The 19,025-nt window shown below is 49.8% G+C and overlaps 2 pseudogenes; one reads left to right on the top strand and one right to left on the bottom strand.

Annotated features, from left to right (window-relative positions):
* On the top strand, positions 318–1,933 carry LOC110255554 (annotated as a pseudogene).
* Positions 5,812–7,298, bottom strand: LOC106504818 (annotated as a pseudogene).

Here is a 19,025-nt window from a genome sequence, read left to right as displayed (position 1 = left end):
GCATCTCCCATGTCTCCTTTCCACTCCCTGCTCCGGAAAGGGGGGTCCCAGGGGTTCCCCAGGGTCCAGACAGCTCCAGCCATGTCAGCAGGGTGGACAGAGTGCTGTGCCAATTCATCATCTACTGAAATTGCTGTGTGATGACCTTAGGTAAGTCGCTCCATCTCCTTGGGCCTCAGGGTCTGGATCTAGAAAATTGAGAAGCTGGGAGTCCTGTGCTTAGGAACAAGGGCGAGGGTCAGACTGTTGTCTCCACATTCGACAGGACTGCCACAAGCAAAGGGCGTCACACTTACGTGTGCAGCCCAAGGGGTAAGATGCATAAGGGGAGGCGGAGGAGTGGGTGTAGATTTGAGTCAGGGGACACTCTGGGCAACTGCCTGAGCACTAGAGCAGATCTAGAATGGAAGCAGCTCCCGTCACTGAAGGTATGCAATCAGGGGCCGGGGGCCATTCGGGGGCATGACCTAGAGGCTGGCTGTACTGGCCTGGATGACCCGTGAGTCTGGCTCAGAGGGCTATGATTTTAGTCACCTGGAGGTTCCCTCTGTGCTCAGCACGGCCTTTCGCCCGGTGAGCAGGGAAGTGACGGTGAATGCTCGGGGTCGGAGCTGGCAGACCTAGCGCTGGTCTGCACTCAGATTTGTAACGTGGTGAGACTTAGGAGAAGTGATTCCTACTCGCTGGGCGACAACTGCCTGATCTTAAAAACTGGAATAATGACCTCTGTCCGGCTGACCTTTCTAAAAACTTGGCTGTTAAAAAAAACAAACCACTTGTAAGAGAAAGACAAATACCATATGATACCACTTATATGTGGAATTTAAAATATGAGACAAATGAACTTATCTAAGAAACAGAAACAGAGTCACAGATATGGAGCACAGACTTGTGGTTGCCAAGGGTGGGAGGAAGTGGGGAGGAATGAACTAGGAATTTGGGGCTGGCATATGCAAACTGGCATATACAGAGTGAATAAACAAAGTCCTACTGCATACTGTATACCACAGGCAACTATATTCAATATACTATGATAAACCACAATGGGAAAGAATGTGATGGCGTTCCCGTCGTGGCTCAGTGGTTAACAAATCCGACTGGAACCATGAGGTTGTGGGTTCGATCCCTGGCCTCGCTCAGTGGGTTAAGGATCCAGCGTTGCCGTGAGCTCTGGTGTAGGTCACAGATGTAGCTCGGATCCCGAGTTGCTGTGGCTCTGGCGTAGGCAGGCAGCTACAGCTCCGATTCGACCCCTAGCCTGGGAACCTCCATGTGCTGTGGGTGCGGCCCTAAAAAACAAAAAAAAGAGGAAAAGAATACAAAACATATACATGGCTCCTGGGGTTGCTTGTGTGCTCACTCGGTGCGGACCTGGTACCTCTTTCGTGAAGCGGCAGCGGAGGAGGCTCCAATGAAAAGCCTAAGGAAGGAGTCAAGACTGAGAATAACCATCATATTAACTGGCAGGAGGTGGGGCAAGATGGTTCTGCGGTGCAGTTTAAGGCTAAGAGGCATTAGGAAACAATGAAAGCCTACGGTGAACGACAGGGGTTGTCAATGAGGCAGATCAGATTCCGACTTGACGGGCAGCCAATCAACGCAACAGACACACCTGCACAGGTGGCACTGGCGGATGAAGATGAAACTGATGTGCGCCAATAGCAGACAGGAGGCGTCTTCTAAAAAGGGAAGCTGCTCCTTTACTCCAGAATTCTGCTCCTCCAGACCCAGGAGACACTCTCAATTCGAAAACCGCCATCTGGTTCTACCCCACCCTGACGACGACAGAACAGTTTTCTCTGTTCTGTCATTTCCCCCTTCCCCACTCCTTTACTGCACATAAAGTAACTGCTATGTGTGCACAAGTATACTGCATTTTTTAAAAAAACTAAATGGCGGAGTTCCCGTCGTGGCGCAGCGGTTAACGAATCCGACTAGGAACCATGAGGTTGCGGGTTCGATATCTGCCCTTGCTCAGTGGGTTAACGATCCGGTGTTGCCGTGAGCTGTGGTGTAGGTCACAGGTGTGGCTCGGATCCCGCGTTGCTGTGGCTCTGGCGTAGGCTGGCGGCTACAGCTCTATTAGACCCCTAGCCTGGAACCTCCATATGCCACAGGAGCGGCCCAAGAAATGGCAAAAAGACAAAAATAAATAAATAGTAAATAAAAAATAAATGGCCAATGTATGTTTTGAGTGACATCAAATGGAGATGCGATGGGGAAAATACTGGTTCTGTGAAAATCCCCCCTTTCTCCATTAGTGGCCTGGTCATTCATTTCTTATCTTTATATTCCAGTAAGTTATTTTGCTCTCACTGTTTAACAAAAAAAAAACCCAAAACATAAAAATCCTTGCATATCTTGGAGAATTTTAATGTTTTTCATTTATCATTGTAAAACCAAGGACAATTTTATAACTTTTTTTGTCCGTCGCTGTACATGCAAGGCAATCTGTCTGTAAGCAGGGATAAATTACTCTAAAAGAAATGAATTCTAGATCAGTTTCCCTTCAAGTCAAGCATCTTGTTGTTTAAATAAACTTCTTGTTTAAAATGAAAAAAGAAAGTATATTGTGTGTGTATACACAACTGGATCATTTGCTCTACGTCAGAAACTAACATAGTCAATCAACAACACTTCAATAAGATACAATTTTTTTTCTTTTTATAAAAGATACAATTTTTTTTTTGTCTTTTTAGGGCTGCACCTGACACATGGAGGTTTCCAGGCTAGGGGTCAAATCGGAGATGCAGCCACTGGTCTACACAACAGCCACAGCAACGCCAGATCCAAGGCATATCTGTGACCTGCCACAGCTCACGGCAATACCAGAGCCTTAACTCACTGAAGGAGGGCAGGGATCAAACCTGGGTCCTCATGGATGCCAGTCAGATTCGCTTCCACTGAGCCATGAAGGGAACTCCTCAATAAAATAAATTTTTAAAAATTACTTGTAAGCTAAGAAATTCTATGCAAATATCAAAATAAGCATATAAAACAACTTTTTTGTATGTGTTTTTGCAAAAATAGAGTTTCCTTGTGGCACATCAGCTTAAGGATCTGGCATTGTCACTGCAGCAGCTCGGGTTGCTGCTATGGCACAGGTTTGATTCCTGGCCCAGAACTGCCACCTGCCATGGCTTTGGCCAGAAAAAAAAAAAAAAAAAAAAAAAAAAGTAACACATATTTATCACAGCAAATGGAGATAAGACCAAAGAAGAAATTTTAGAATTAGAATTATTTCACCACCTAGAGACAACCAGTGTTAACATTTGGGCATATCTTTCCCTTTTTTGGGGGGGTGGGGGAGGTTGCACCTGCACACATGGAAGCTCCCAGGCCAGGGGTTGAATCAGAGCTGCAGCTGAGGCCTACGTCACAGCCACAGCAATTCGGGATCTGAGTCACATCTGCAACCTATGCTGAAGCCTGAAGCAACAATGGATCCTTAACCCACTGAGCAAGGATGGAACCTGCATCCTCATGGATACTAGTCGGATTCTTCACCTGCTGAACCACAACAGCAACTCCTGGGCATATCTTTCTTTAGTCACTTTTCTATGCATGTATACATTCATATAATTTTTAAACCAAATATTGTATCAAATAACATATACTATTCTGTACTCTGCTTTCATTTCTACTTAAGATATCTGCATATATTGGAGCTCCCTGGTGGCCTAGTGGGTTAAGGATCTGGCATTGTCACTACTGTGGCTTGGGTTTGAACCCTGGCCTAGGCACTTCTGTACGTTGTGGGCATGGCCAAAGAAAAAGATATCTCTATATAAGTAAACATTTTCTCACATCCTTAAACATTTGTCTATAGGTTCAACCTTTAAGAAAACATCTTATTGAATTATAAGTACAGAAAATCACAACTATTATAAATGTACAGCTCACTGAATTTGTTTTCTTTTTTTGTCTTTCTGTCTTTATATGGCCATACCTGCAGCATATGAAAGTTCCCAGGCTAGGAGTCCAATCAGAGCTGTAGCCGCCAGCCTACACCACAGCCACAGCAAGGTGGGATCCAAGCCGTGTCTGCGACCTACACCACAGCTCAGGGCAACGCCGGATCCTTAACCCACTAAGCGAGGCCAGGGATCGAACCTGCAGCCTCATGGTTCCTAGTCGGATTCATTTCCGCTGCGCCACAACAGTAACAACAGCTCACTGAATTTTCACAAACCAAACTCATCAGTGTAACCACCACTCAGATTACCAGACGAGAGTATTACCAACCCCCCAGAGGGCAGCCTCAGGCCCTTCCAACCACCACCGCCTACCACCGGGGATTACGGCTTCAGACCTAGAAAACGAACTTGTGGTGACCAAAGGGGACAGGTAGGGACAAGGGATAAATCAGGAGTTTGGGTTTAGCAGATTTAAACTAGTATATACAAAATAGATAAACAACAAAGACCTATTATTGTACAGCACAGAGAACTATACTCAATCTTTTCTAATAACCTAAATGGGAAAAGAATCTAAAAAATATATATATTTATATAATGGAATCACTTTACTGAACACCTGAAACTCACACAACATTGTAAATCAACTATACTTCAGTGAAAAATAAGTTCTAAAAAATAAAACAGGAGTTCCCATGGTGGCTTAGCCGTTAATGAATCCGACTAGGAAACATGGGGTTGTGGGTTCGATCCCTGCCCTTGCTCAGTGGGTTAAGGATCTGGCATTGCCCTGAGCTGTGGTGTAGGTTGCAGACACGGCTTGGATCCCACCTTGCTGTGGCTGTGGTGTAGGCCGGCGTCTACAGCTCCGATTAGACCCCTAGCCTGGGAACCTCCATATGCCACAGGAGCGGCCCTAGAAAAGGCAAAAAGACAAAATAAAAATAAATAAATCAAATAAACATTGTATCTGGCATTGCTGTGGCTGTGGTGTAGGCCAGCAGCTGGAGCTGTGACTGGACGCCTAGACTGGGAATTTCCATATGCCGCAGGTGCCGCCCTAAAAAGCAAAAATAAGATAAAATAAAGTAAATAATTGAAAAAATAAAAGAAATGGACATTGGTATTATCTACTGAGTACTCAGATTTCACCAGTTTTACATACACTCGTCTGTGTGTGTGTTTTGTGTCGTTTTAAGTTCAAAGCAATGTTACCACTGGTACACGTTCACGTAACCACCATTAGACTTAAAATACAAACATAATTGTTCCATTTCCACAAGGTTCCCTCCTCTAACCCTTTATAACCACATCCACTCCTCGACTCCCGCTCCTAACCCTTGGCAACTGTTCATCTGTTCTCCATCTTGATTTTTTATTTTTTTTGTCTTTTTGCTATTTCTTTGGGCCGCTCCCGCGGCATATGGAGGTTCCCAGGCTAGGGGTCCAATCGGAGCTGTAGCTGCCAGCCTATGCCAGGGCCACAGCAACGCGGGATCCGAGCCGGGTCTGCAACCTACACCACAGCTCAGGGCAACGCCAGATCCTTAACCCACTGAGCAAGGGCAGGGATCCAACCCACAACCTCATGGTTCCTAGTCGGATTCTTTAACCACTGCGCCACGACGGGAACTCCTCGATTGATTTTTTTAACCTTAAGAGTATTATATAAATAGGGAGTTCCCGTCATGGCTCAGTGGAAAGGAATCTGATTAGTATCCATGAGGATATGGGTTCAATCCCTGGCTCCACCCAGTGGGTTAAAAGATCTGGCATTGCTGTGGCTGTGGTGCAGGCCAACAGCTACAGCTCTGATTTGACCCCTAGCCTGGGAACCTCCATAGGCTACGGGTGTGGGCCTAAAAAGCAAAAAAAAAAAAAAAAAAAACCTCAAAAAGAATATTATATAAATAGAAGCATACAGCATATAACCTTTGGGATTGCCTTTTGTAATGCAGTATAATTTCCTTGAAATCCATCCAGGTTTTTGCATGTATCAATAGTTCACTCCTTTTCATTGCTATGAAGTATTCCATGGCATGGATATTCCATCATTTGTTTAACCATTCACCTGTCAGAGGACTTTTAAGTTGCGTCTGTTTCTTGACTATTCTGTATCATTATGAATATTTGTGTACAGATTTTGTGTGGACATAAATTCATTTCTCTGGGATAGATGCCCAAGAGTGTGACTGCTGGGCATGCAATGAGTACACTGTTTAGTTTCATACTAACTTTTTTTGGGGTGTGTGTGCCAAATTACTTTATTTGAAGGAATGGTACTAAAGAAAGAACTGAAGTAGATGCTTTGGTAGGACTTACAGAAAAGGGAAGGCAACCCGAACATGCATGCACTGCCTTGGTGACCAGGGAGTCCCGTCCGTGGCTCCGGGAGGCCAGCCTAGGGCTTAGCTCTCACTGCTCCCCAAGGTGTGCTTGTCGACGACATACTCGGCCAGGCCATACTTGGGGGCCCCCATCCTGTGCAAGTTGGTAACGTGGTCACCCAATTCTGGGATGGATTTCACCTGTTCTTCTGGGTGAGGCGTCTCCACGAAGTCACACAAGTAGGGGTCATTTTTGGCAGTGGCCAGTGTGTGCAGTGCCAGCAGGGACGGATTCCCGTTCTGTTCCCAAGTGCAGGGCACACTGCACTGCATCAGCCCCGTTCTCCCAGTCATCCCGCTCTGGTTGCCAGATATCCTGAAGGAGGATTCGGCCACCTCGTTGGTTCTGCAGCTTCATCAGTGTCTCAGCATGTTCCCTCTCCTCGCGAGATTGGTGAAGAACGTATTCGGCAAAGTTCTTCAAAGCCACATCATCACAGTCAAAATAGTATGACGTGGACAGGGAGACGGAGGAGGCACAGAGCTGCAGGTTGGGCTGACAGTGGATGGCCGCCTCCGAGTCCTGGTGCACCTGCTAGGAGCACGAGGTCGTCATGGTGGGAGGCGGAGGAGAAGCGGTAGTGGCAGCGGTGGCCTTGGGGCGGTCTGAGGACGCTGGGAAGAGGTGGCCTGGGCTGGCTCTGAGCAGCTGGCCAGCCGGGGCAGGGGATGAGCACCTGGTTCCATCCAAGCACTGTTGAAGCAGGAACCCGCGGGGGCTCTCCACAAAGATTGTCTCTAATGACTTATAATAACCTGTCAAACTCTTTTCCAGAACGGCCCTTCCCTTTTGCATTCCCACCAGCAATGTACAAGACATCCAGCGTCTCCACAGCCTCATCAGTGTTTGGTGCTGTCACTATTTTTGATGTGGGCCATTCTGAGGGGTGTGTGGTGGCATCTCACTGTGTTTTTCGTGTTTTTGCTTTTTGTCTTTTCAGGGCTGCACGCATGGCATATGGACGTTCCCAGGCTAGGGTTCAAATCGGCCTACACCACAGACACAGCAACGCGGAATCCAAGCCTCATTTTCGACCTACACCACAGTTCCCCCTCAACGCCAGATCCTTAACCCCCTGAGCGAGGCCAGGGATCAAACCTGCGTCCTCATAGATGCTAGTTGGGTTTGTTAACCTCTGAGCCACGACGGGAACTCCTTTCACTGTGGTTTTAAATTTTTTTTTTTTTCATTTTTACTTCCGTTGTCTTTTTTTTTTTTTTCTTTTTAGGGCCACACCCACAGCATATGGAGATTCCCAGGCTAGGGGTCTAATCGGAGCTGTAGCCACCGGCCTACGCCAGAGCCACAGCAACACCAGATCTGAGCCCGGTCTGCAACCTACACCACAGCTCATAGCAACGCTGGATCCTTAACCCGCTGAGCGAGGCTAGGGATTGAACCCGCAACCTCATGGTTCCCGGTCGGATTTGTTTCTGCTGCGCCACGATGGGAACTCCAATTTTTTTTTTTTTCCCCATTTTCCATTTGTGGTATTTGTTCTTCTTCTGCTGAGATTTCAGAGTTCTTTGTATATTCTCAAGATAAATCCTCTGTCAGGTATGTGGTTTCCAACTATTTTCTCCCAGTCTGTGTCTTGTCTTTCTATCCTCTTCACAGGGTCTTTCGTGGAGCAAGAAGTAAAATTTTGATGAGATGTAAATTATTCATTTTTTCTTTTATGGACTGTGCTTTTGATATCAAGTCTAAGAATCTTTTTGCCTAGCCCTTCGTCTTTAAGAGGCTCTTTTGCTTTTTGCCCAAGACGTGTAATTTTATATCTTACATGTAGAGCTGCGATCATTTTGAGCTAATTTTGCATAAAGGGTGAAGCTGGATTAAGGGCTGGGTTTGGTTTGTTCAGCTTTGGTTTTGCCTCTGCAGAGCTTAATTTTTAACGGGTGGCCGATATCCTATCCTTAGACGTATCATGAGCTACTCACACAGCCGCCCTGCTCACGAATCTGCAGAACGATTTCAATATCCTTCACTGGGCGAGGAATATTCTCCACGATTATTTCCCACGAAGAGCATTTCAGAGGTGGAATTCCTGCAGCAATGTTTAGGGCCTTGGGTACGTATTGCCAAACTGCTCTTCAGCAAAGTGTGTGGGAGTTCCCATCATGGCTCAGCGGTGAACGAATCTGACCAGAAACCATGAGGTTGCGGGTTCGATCCCTGGCCTTGCTCAGTGGGTTAAGGATCCAGCGTTGCCGTGAGCTGTGGTGTAGGTCACAGAAGCGGCTCGGATCTGGTGTTGCTGTGGCGTAGGCTGGCAGCTACAGCTCTGACTGGACCCCTTGCCTGGGAACCTCCATATGCAGCGGAAGCGGCCCTAGAAAAGGCAAAAAAAAAAAAAAAAAGTTTGTGCCGATGTGCTCTCTCAAGCTGGGCATGAGACACCTAATCCCCTGGCCACTCCCTTCCTTCCAGAAGGGACCACCTCCTGGAAATAGAACAGTGCCCACGGGCTCTCCACGGTGTGTTTTGTTTTTTTCCTTTTCTGCTGCACCCACGGCACAGGGACGTTCCCAGGCCAGGGAATGAATCCGAGCCAGGGCTGTGACCTACGCCACAGCTGGAGCAACGCCAGGTCCCTAACCCACGGAGCTGGGCTGGAGATGGAACCAGCGCCTCCACAGAGACAAGCTGGATCGTTAACCTGCTGCACCACAGCGGGAACTCCTCCGTGGTATTTTAATTTGTATTTCTCTGATTACTAAAGGCAATTTGGAGAGGGGCAGACCTGGGGGATTCTGGGCTCCCATGTACTCTCCTCTCTTGTCACTGGATGTATGTATGGCCCTGGACAAACCACATACGGCCTCTCGGACCCTCAGTTTTCTCTTTTGTAAAGGGAGCTAACAATGCCATCCGAGGTCCTCACAGGTTTTTGCTGAGATCAAAATATATCATGGACAGAAAACTATGACACTTACAATGGATAAAAAACAAAGTCCTACAATACAGCACTGGGACAGTATCCAATTTCCTAGGATAGGCCACGATGGAAAATAATATAAAAAATGTGTATCTATGTATGACTGGGTCATTTTGCTGTACAGCAGAAATTGGCACAACATTGTAAATCAACTATACATTAATAAAAAAATAAACAAACATATCAGTGCTTTGAGACATTACATGCTATTCATGATATAAGGCATCACTCGTTTTACTGTTTTTGTTTTTGGTTTTGGTCTTCTGTCTTTTTAGGGCCGCACCCACGGCATAAGGAGGTTCCCAGGCTAGGGGTCCAAGAGGAGCTGTAGCCCTGGCCTATGCCACAGGCACAGCAACACAGGATCCAAGCCTCATCTGCGACCTACACCACAGCTCACGGCAATGCTGGATCCTTAACCCACTAAGTGAGGCCAGGGATCGAACCCGAATCCTCATGGATGCTAGTTGGGTTCGTAAACCGCTGAGCCACGATGGGAACTCCCATTTTTACTGTTACTTTTAGCAGTTCCCTTTCCTAACTTATCAGCACTCCTGGCTGAGCTGCCAACGAGCTCAAGACTCAGTCCTCACTTGGATCCAGCTTAGACTAATGGTGTAAGGGCAGCAGGGAGAGGGTCACAGGAGTGAAATATTTGGTGTGGCACCAGCCCAAACCGACATGGAGCCCTGTGCTGGGACACGGCCCTGAACCTCAGCCTTGGGGAACACACGAAGGAGCTCCCTGAGGCCCTCAGTGGGCCAGGCCATGGGATGGGGGCTCTGAGTGTGGTGCAAACGTATTGTAAACACATTTTAATGTTAATGTCCCCAGATTCCCATGAGGGAACAGAGCTCAGAGGGTAAAAGGTCTTGGATGGGGTGATGCAACTAGAAAGTGGCAGCAGCAGCCGGGATGCAAGAGGCCCCCAACTTTCCCTGCCACCCTCATTTGAGAGACAAAATACTTTCCCTGCTGGCCTCCCCTTGTGCCTGGGAATCCCGCATAACCAAATAATCTCAGGAAAATCTCTGTGTTTCCTGTTAAAAAGCCACGGACTAGCTGGGAGCAGTGGCCCACGAGACGTTCTTGTGTTTACCTTGTGCTGAGCAGGGCCCCGTGGGGCGCAAGGAGGACACCTGCCCAGGAAGCTCAGAGGACCCAGGTTCAAATCCGCGGCCACTTGGTCGAGCAGCCTTGAGCAGGTTACCTAAGAAGAAAACACAAACTTAGGTCCGCAGGACTTTCTCTGAGGCCCAAGGCGCTTCCCAGCCCCAGAATAACCACCCTTGGCCACGAGAGCAACCAAGCAGCACGACTAGAGGCTGATCAGAGGTTGGTGGACTGGGCTGGAGCCCGGATCAACGCACGTGGACCACTGGCGGCAGGGCCCAGAGTCCCTTCCAAGGTCACGGCCAACCCTGAGGAATGAGTCAAGGAGGCTGACTCTCTGGGATTCTCTTTCTGAATCTGTAAAGTTAGCAGTCTTTTTTTTTTTTTTTTTTTTTAGGGCCGCACCTGCAGCATATGGAGGTCCCCAGGCTAGGGTCAAATTGGAGCTACAGCTGCCGGCCTATGCCACAGCCACAGCAACGCGGGATCTGAGCTCTGAGCTGCATCTGCAACCTACACCACAGCTCATGGTAACACTAGATCCTTAACCCAGTGAGCGAGGCCAGGGATCGAACCCACATCCTCATGGTTCCTAGTCAGATTCATTTCCGCTGTGCCACGACAGGAACTCCTAAAGTTAGCATTCCCTTGTACATTCTACACACCTAGTTAGTTTACTTCTGGGCTCTACTACCCAACAGGCTTGCTGTTAAAATCTATAATCTGTCATCTACCTGCTGCAGGACCTTGGGCAAATTATTTAACCTCTTTGAGCTTCAGTTCTCTCGACTGTCAAACATCTTTTGGTTCAGTGAGAACGAAATGAGGGATGAGCATTAACTAGTCATTGAACTAGAAAAAACAAAACGAAAACCCACCTGAATACACGTTAGTTTTAAAATTCTGTAAAAGCCGCAGATGGGAAGTTATTGCATCAGAGGGGGGAAGATGTGAAGGCAATGCAGTCTTGGGCGACTGTCAAAAGCCACCTGTCACCCTGGTTCTGCGTCTCTGAGTCTGCCCCCTGCGCGCTCCCCAGGGACGCCCCCACCCGCATCCCTCCCCAAGCCTGGGGCTAGAGCGTCACCTCCGGACTAGAACGAAAAGCCGCGCGGGGAGAAACGCAGGGGGAGTGCCGCTCGCAGCGCCCTCTGGTGGAGGGAGACAGCGCTACAGCCGGACGCTGTGGCCGAGCAAAGACCCGGCTGCTGCACGGGGGTGGGCCTTCTGTTTTTTGTTTTGTTTTGTTTTGTTTTGGCCTTTTAGGGCCGCACCCACGGCAGAGGAGATTTCTGGGCCAGGGGTCCAATCGGAGCTACAGCTGCCGGCCTACACCACAGCCACAGCAACGCAGGCTCCAAGCCTCGTCTGCGACCTACACCACAGCTCACCGCAAAGCTGAATCCTTAACTCGCTGAGCGAGGGACCACGTGTTGAACCTTCAACCTCATGGTTCCCAGTTAGATTCGGTTCCGCTGCGCCAGGGCGGAACTCCTGCCGCACGTTCTTGCTCCTTCTTCCTGTTTGCCTCTCAAATGGGAACTTCCAGCCCCGCCGCTGTAGCCACCTGGCGCCTTGAGTTGCCCTGGACGAGGAGCCCCTGCGGCCAGGGCTGTGTTGGGTCCGCCTCTGGGTGCCCTGCGGCCAGGACTGTGGTGTCTTTCTGATAAACACCGGGCTTAAAAGTGGCAGTGGTGGGGGTGGGGTGGGGGAATGGGCATTCCCCTCCTGGCTCAGAGGTAACACACCCAGCTCGCGTCCATGATGACGCTGGTTCGATCCCTGGCCTCTCTCAGTGAGTTAAGCATCCAGCATTGGCGTGAGCTGTGGTGTAGGTGGTAGACGCGGCTTGGATCCTGCGTGACTGCGGCATAGGCCGGGGATTTGACCCCCTAGCCTGGGAACTTCCATGTGCTGCACCAAAAAGAAAGAAAGAAAGACAGAGAAAGAAAGAAAGGAAGGAAGGAAGAAAAAGAAAGAAAAAGAAAAAAGTGGTGGGGGGCAGATCCCGAGCTTTGAGGCCTGGGCTCACGCCCTCAGCTGCCCTAATCCTTTGAGTAACTCCCTCAGCATCCCGTTGCCTTTGTTCCAGAGTTTAATTATTCCTGTTATCTCTCACCTTGTCTCCCAGAGAATGGGCTGCCCACCGAACGAATGTTCCCTGGCAGGGCTAAGCAAGCTCTCTGGGCAGGTCTACCAGCCAAGGAATTACATTCATTCTTTTTTTTTTTTTTGAACAGGAGTCACTCTACGGAGGAGTGGGAAGATGACGGGGTTGGAATAGGGCTTTGAGTTCCAGTCCCAGGTCCTCCCACTCCCTCTCTGGGCACTATTTTCCACATCTGTGAAATTATGGGCTGGTGGTTGGCCCCGCCCTACCTTGATGAGACACAGGTGTGAGGTGTCAGATCTGTGTAAACTTGATGGATTGTTGATTGATTTTGTCTGTTTGTCTTTTTTAGGGGCTGCACCTGGGGCATAGGGAGGTACCCAGTCTAGGAGTCGAATCGCAGCTGTAGCCGCCGGCCTACACCACAGCCACAGCCACGCCAGATCCGAGCCGCACCTGTGACCTACACCACAGTTCAAGCCGCATCTGGACCTACACCAGAGCTCACCGCAACGCCGGATCCTTAACCCACTGAGCGAGGCCAGGGATTGAACCCTCGTCCTCGTGGATGCTAGTCATGTTCGCTAACAGCTGAGCCACCACGGAACTCCCCGAATCTGTGTAAACTTCAAAGTGTTACCGGGACCTGATTATGCAGTACAATCACCTGGATTTATTTGTTTTTAAACCCTGAAAACAATCACATTATGTCTTATGGAAGTAAAATTCTGGTACAATTGCCAAGAAGCTGGCAAGGTCCCATGTGGACCCTCACATGGGACTCTCGCCCCTTTCAGGCCTGTCACAGCTGCCACCTGAGGGAGGGGGAAGGGACAGGGAAGAGGGTCCGGTTGTAGAACTGAAGGTGGCACGAGCTGGTTTCGGCCATAAGCAAGCTGTGCTGCCTTAGGAAAGTCCCGTAGCCTCTCTGAGTCTCCGTTTAACCTTCAATAAAACGGAGGTATTTCATTTTTTGGATGTGTCCTAATAACCAACCAGGTGCCAGGCAGCAGCATGGGTGCGAGGGAACTTTTGGGGAGCAAGGTGGGCACAGTTCTTGCCCTCTGTGTAAAGTGAAAGCTGGAAAAATAAACAAAATGACAAGTGGCACTCTGGAAGGAAGATGAGGTGCTGGCTTAGCCCAGAGGCAGTACAGCTCACATTGCCTGGAGTTGGATCGGGGGAGGTGGTCAAGGGAGGCTTCTCAGAGGAGGTGGCGGCAGGGGCAGAAGTGCACTGGGACAAGATAAGTGGGAAGTAATGAGGCTGGTGGGCTTGAGGACGGGGGAGCATTCATTGTCTCCTCCTCTGCTCCTCGGAGCATCAACTTCCATTAGAACATGTTAGCAAAAGGACGTTCGGGAGTTCCCGTGGTGGCGCAGCGGAAACGAATCCGACTAGGAACCGTGAGGTTTCAGGTTCGATCCCTGGCCTCACTCAGTGGATTAAGGATCCGGCGTTGCCGTGAGCCGTGGTGTAGATCACAGATGCAGCTCGGATCTGGTGTGGCTGTGGCTGTGGTGTAGGCCGGCAGCTGTAGCTCGGATTCGACCCCTAGCCCGGGAACCTCCAAAGGCCGTGGGTGTGGCCCTAAAAAGCCGGAAAAAAAAAAAAAATAAAGGAAGTTCTGCGCAGTCAGTCCTGAGGGGTCTGCCCTGAACCCGAGGCACACTTCCTCCAAACGCCCATCCTCCACACGTCTGTGCGAATGTCAGATTTTACTGGCGGGTGGGGCCGGTCGTGGGAATTACAGCGTTCGTGTCTGTGTTGGGGGAGAGTATTTTTAAAGCTTGAGCTAAGTATGACTTTGTCCACAGTCTGCGGGAAGTGCTAAAAAGCTACGCCTTCCCTGGGGCCCCCTGTGTTCCAGACGCTTCCGTCTTGCCTGCCCTCCTCTGACTGGTCTCACCTGCCCCCACCCAGTGCCCAGCCTCACCGCAGCCCCAGAGCCCTGCTTGTGAGTCCCTGGGGTGGGAGAAAGGGCCCTAAGGGAAGGAGGAGGCCCCTAGCAGGACAGTGGGTCTGGATCCTTTCTGTCCGGGTTCCTAGCCGGGGCTGTGGGTAGACAAGGCAGGCTCAGTGTGAGAGGTGGGACTGTCTGGGGACCTGCAAGTCACTGTCTGGGCTGTGAGGAGAGTGTGAGGCTGAGTGGAGACGGGCTGCTGGGGGGCTAGAATATAACAAGAAGGGGCGTTCCCGTTGTGGCTCAGTGGTAAGGAACTCAACTAGCATCCATGAGGACAAAGGCTCGATCCCTGGCCTTGCTCCGTGGGTTAAGGATCCAGCGTTGCCATGAGCTGTGGTGTAGATCGCAGACACGCGGCTCAGATTGGTGTTGCTGTGGCTGTGGTGTAGGCCGGCAGCTGTAGCTCCTATTTGACCCCTAGCCTGGGAACCTCCATATGCTACAGATATGGCCCTAAATAGACAAAAAATTAAAATAAAACAACTAACTAAATAAAAATACAGAATAACAAGAGCTGAGTTTATGAGTAGGGTGGCACCTCATAAATTTAAAATACCAGGCACACGTGTTCCCTTTCACCTGTTCCTCTCTGCCTGGTCTCTTCGGACTGGCGATCCTCGGGGAAGCTCTGGCTGCCTGGTTTTGTCATTCAGCACCTTTGCATCTTCAGCCGCTCACATCCCATGGCTAGGCTAGCACGTCCTTTACCAGGGAAGGCGGAGAGGGTGGAGGAGGGGCAACAGGGTTGCAGGGGTGGAACTTCCGACTTGGTGGTGTTGGTTATCCATTGCCATGTAGGCACGTAGAGGCCTTGGCACAGCAATCGTTTTATTTGCGCAGGATTCTGCAATCAGGCCTGGGATCAGCTGGGTGGTTCTTCTGCTGCTTTTGTTGCAATCACTCCTGGGTGTAAAGGGTTGGCTGGGGTCTGGGATCTGCAGGAATGGAGGATGGCTAAGCTTCTCTTTCTCTCTCTAAGGCCTGAGAACTTCTCCACAGGGTCTCACCAGACTCTCCACGGCAGCTCCAGACTCCGAGCATTGCAAAAGGGAAAGCTGCCAGACCCAGTCGGGGACGGACCCAGAGCCACTTCTATTGCATTGTACTGACTACAGCAAATCACAGGCCCCGCCCAGATGCGAGAGGACAGGTCTACACAGGGTGAGGACTCCAGACGTGGCTCATTGGGAGCCACCAGTACAACAGGATATCACATTGGTGGCGTGTGGAAAAGCCCATCTCCTCCCACTACCTTCTTCACGGGTCTCACAGTGTTCTAGAATCAACATCTTTTTTTTTTTTTTAATAGGAAATAGAACCAATCCACTTTTATTTATTTATTTTTTTGTCTTTTTGCCATTTCTTGGGCCGATCCCACGGCATATGGAGGTTCCCAGGCGAGGGGTCTAATTGGAGCTGTAGCCCCGGCCTACGCCAGAGCCACAGCAACGCGGGATCTGGGCCACATCTGCAACCTACACCACAGCTCACGGCAACGCCGGATCCTTAACCCACTGAGCGAGGCCAGGGATCGAACCCGCAACCTCATGGTTCCTAGTCGGATTCATTAACCACTGTGCCACGACAGGAACTCCTAGAATCAACATCTTAGCAACTGTCCTACCAACATGTTGCCTTAAAATCACTCTTTTTTTTTTTTTTTTTTTTTTTTTTTTTTGTCTTTTTGCATTTTCTGGGGCTGCTCCCACGCATGTGGACATTCCCAGGCTAGGGGTCAAATTGGAGCCATAGCCACCGGCCTACACCACAGCCACCGCAATGCGGGATCCAAGCCGCGTCTGCAACCTACACCACAGCTCACGGCAATGCCAGATCCTTAACCCACTGAGCAAGGCCAGGGATCGAACCCGAAACTTCATGTACCTAGTCGGATTCGTTAACCACTGAGCCACAACGGGAACTCCTAAAATCACTCTTTAGGGCATAACACGTGTGGGCCCCTACCTATCCAGCAAGGACGCCAGACAGCAGGCACAGCTTAAGCCAAAGAGAACTGGTGGAGTTTCAGACAGAAAGTGAAGCTGTCGGGGAGCGTGACAGGAGTGGCAAGGTCCCCCCGCATCTCAAATCCCAGCAGGTCGGCCCTTCCATCGACGACTGCCAGGCCAGGCAAGGACGGTCGGGGGGTGCTTCCTAAGCGAGGAGGCTATGGGGGAGCCCATTCCGAACTGTCCCGGTGCAGAGTCGAACCTCCTCTCAGACAAATTCCTAAGCATCATGGCTTCTCTGAGGGCCCCTGCTGAGAGCCGATGGCCAGCAAAGAATCCCTGCCTGAATGTTCTGAGTCACAGCGTGCTTATAAGCTTGACAGAAGAAAGAAAAAAAAAAAAAAAAAAAAAGTGCAGTTGCCCCTTGAACGACAAGGCTTTGAACTGCATGGGTCCACTTAGATGCCAATTTCTTTCACTAAATGCACACTACGCGACCCAGAGTTGGTTGAATCCACGGATGCGGAACCATGGGTGGCTACAGAAGGGTGGATGCAGGGAGCTGACGGCAAAGTGAGACTTCCCTGACCTCTGCGGTGCAAGAGTCCGTTGTAGTTCATATTATCTATTATATGGCACTTATCGCATAATAATGGTAGGCACCATTCTAAGTGTTCTGTGAACATCGACTGACTTCCCTATGAGAAGGCTACCGTCTCCATTTTACAGATGTGGAAACTGAGGCTCAAAGAGAAGTCGAGCGGCTTACCCCAGGACACTCAGCTGTTAGGCAGCAGAGCTGTCCTTGAGCCTGGCAGCCCCGCTCTGGAGTCTGTGCCTTAACCATTGGTTACACTGCCCCGAGGAGCCCTTGTACCCGTGCCTTCACTTTATGAGAGAACCCAGCTGTGTTCAGCTTTGTGCTCTTTGTCCTTCTTTGTCAAAGCAGGAGGGCAGACGTCTCCGATTATCACTCAACTTCGGGAAAGTTGCTGCCTCCAGGATTCAGCTCATTAGAAAAGGAGCCCAGGCTTGACACTTCTGTCTCAAAGCGGTTTCTCTTTTCCTCCGACTTCCTGTGTCATTCCTCTAGTTAACAATGATATATACATGCTAATATACATGGGTGTATATGTCAGGAAGCATAATGGATGTTTGTGTTCCTGATTCAGCATATTCTGACTAATGGATATGCTAAGACAATAAACAGCTTTTGGAATTAAATAGTAAACACAGGAAGAATTTCTCGCCCAGCTCAACAAACCCAATAAACTCTATAAACTCAACTACTGAGACTTACAGAAATAAAAGAGGAGAATAAACACAGGGCGTGTGACTTAACTAGGTGGCTATTTGCTGTTGCCAGATGTTGAGCTATAAACTGACCTTTGCTATTAACGCGCAGGGCACAAGTATCATGGCCATGAGCTGCCCGGGAACGCTGGCATTGGTATATGTTGGGCAGTGGTGGACTCTGTCACCACTGGACATTTTCCCTTTGTGGATGTCAGCCGTTGGTGGGGCTTGTCATTGATGGACCTTAGATACCAATAAATATGAGGTATCGATGGACACTTTTTCCCTCATGAAATTCACCAGCACAGAACATTGAGCATCAGTGCACAAAGCCCGGGGAGCCTATGATGACCTCGAATGTCTTGGTGGACATTATAGGAATGAGCGGAGGGAGGCCTCTGCCCCTTAGATGCCTGGCAGTCTTGTCCAGGAAACATCCTATGAGCTGGTTTTGAAACAGGAGGGAAGGGGGCAGGGCACAACACTTAAAAGTCCGAGAGGATATGGGAGTTCCCGTCGTGGCTCAGTGGAAATGCATCTGACTAGTATCCATGAGGACGCAGGTTCGATCCCTGGCCTTGCTCAGTGGGTTAAGAATCCAGCGTTGCCATGAGCTGTGGTGTAGGTCGCAGAAGAGGCTCGAATCTGGTGCTGCTGTGGCTGTGGCGTAGACCAGTGGCTACAGCTCCAATATGACCCCTCGCCTGGGAACTTCCATATGCTATGGGTGAGGCCCTAAAAACAATGCATAAATAAAAAAGACCCCCAAAAAAGTCCTTGAGGATGTGACACAAACTGGTTAGAACCCACGAAGTCCAAGACAGGGGTGCCGTGGACCTTGAGCTTCATCATACGTTCGTTGTAACACATTAGCATCGTGAAGGATGTGTCCACAGGCGCCGGGACAGTTCTGAGGCTGACCGTAAGAGGCCAGAAAGTGGACGGTGGCCCAAATCCTGAAACCCTCCCCTCTTCCCTGAAATAGCTGTAACGATCCTCCTACTCATTAGCCTGTGAGATTGCCCAGCCCATAAAACCCCACCACCCCATACTGAACTATGGCCTCTCACCTTTCACCTCCCGAGCTGGCCCACACTCTGTCGGTGGCGTGTGTGTCTCCCACAGCCTCTCTGGCCCTTTGACATGGCCCACACTCGCTCCATCTCTCAGCACGCCTGCTCCTTACCTACCATTTTGCCTCCTGCTGAATCCCTCCGGCGCTGAGATATACAGGCCCCGAGCTTCCGTAAGGGACCGGGTGTGTGACTGTAATTGACAAACAACCACGGTGTGTTCAAGTCCCAGTCTGGGCTTCGGCCAGGTTTGAATCCTGGCTGGTGGGTTTGAG

The sequence above is a fragment of the Sus scrofa genome, chromosome 9 (assembly GCF_000003025.6).
Source record: "Sus scrofa isolate TJ Tabasco breed Duroc chromosome 9, Sscrofa11.1, whole genome shotgun sequence".
Taxonomy (NCBI): Eukaryota; Metazoa; Chordata; class Mammalia; order Artiodactyla; family Suidae; genus Sus; species Sus scrofa.
The sequence above is the reverse complement of the archived record's forward strand: the minus strand, read 5'-3'. Positions and strand labels throughout refer to the sequence as shown.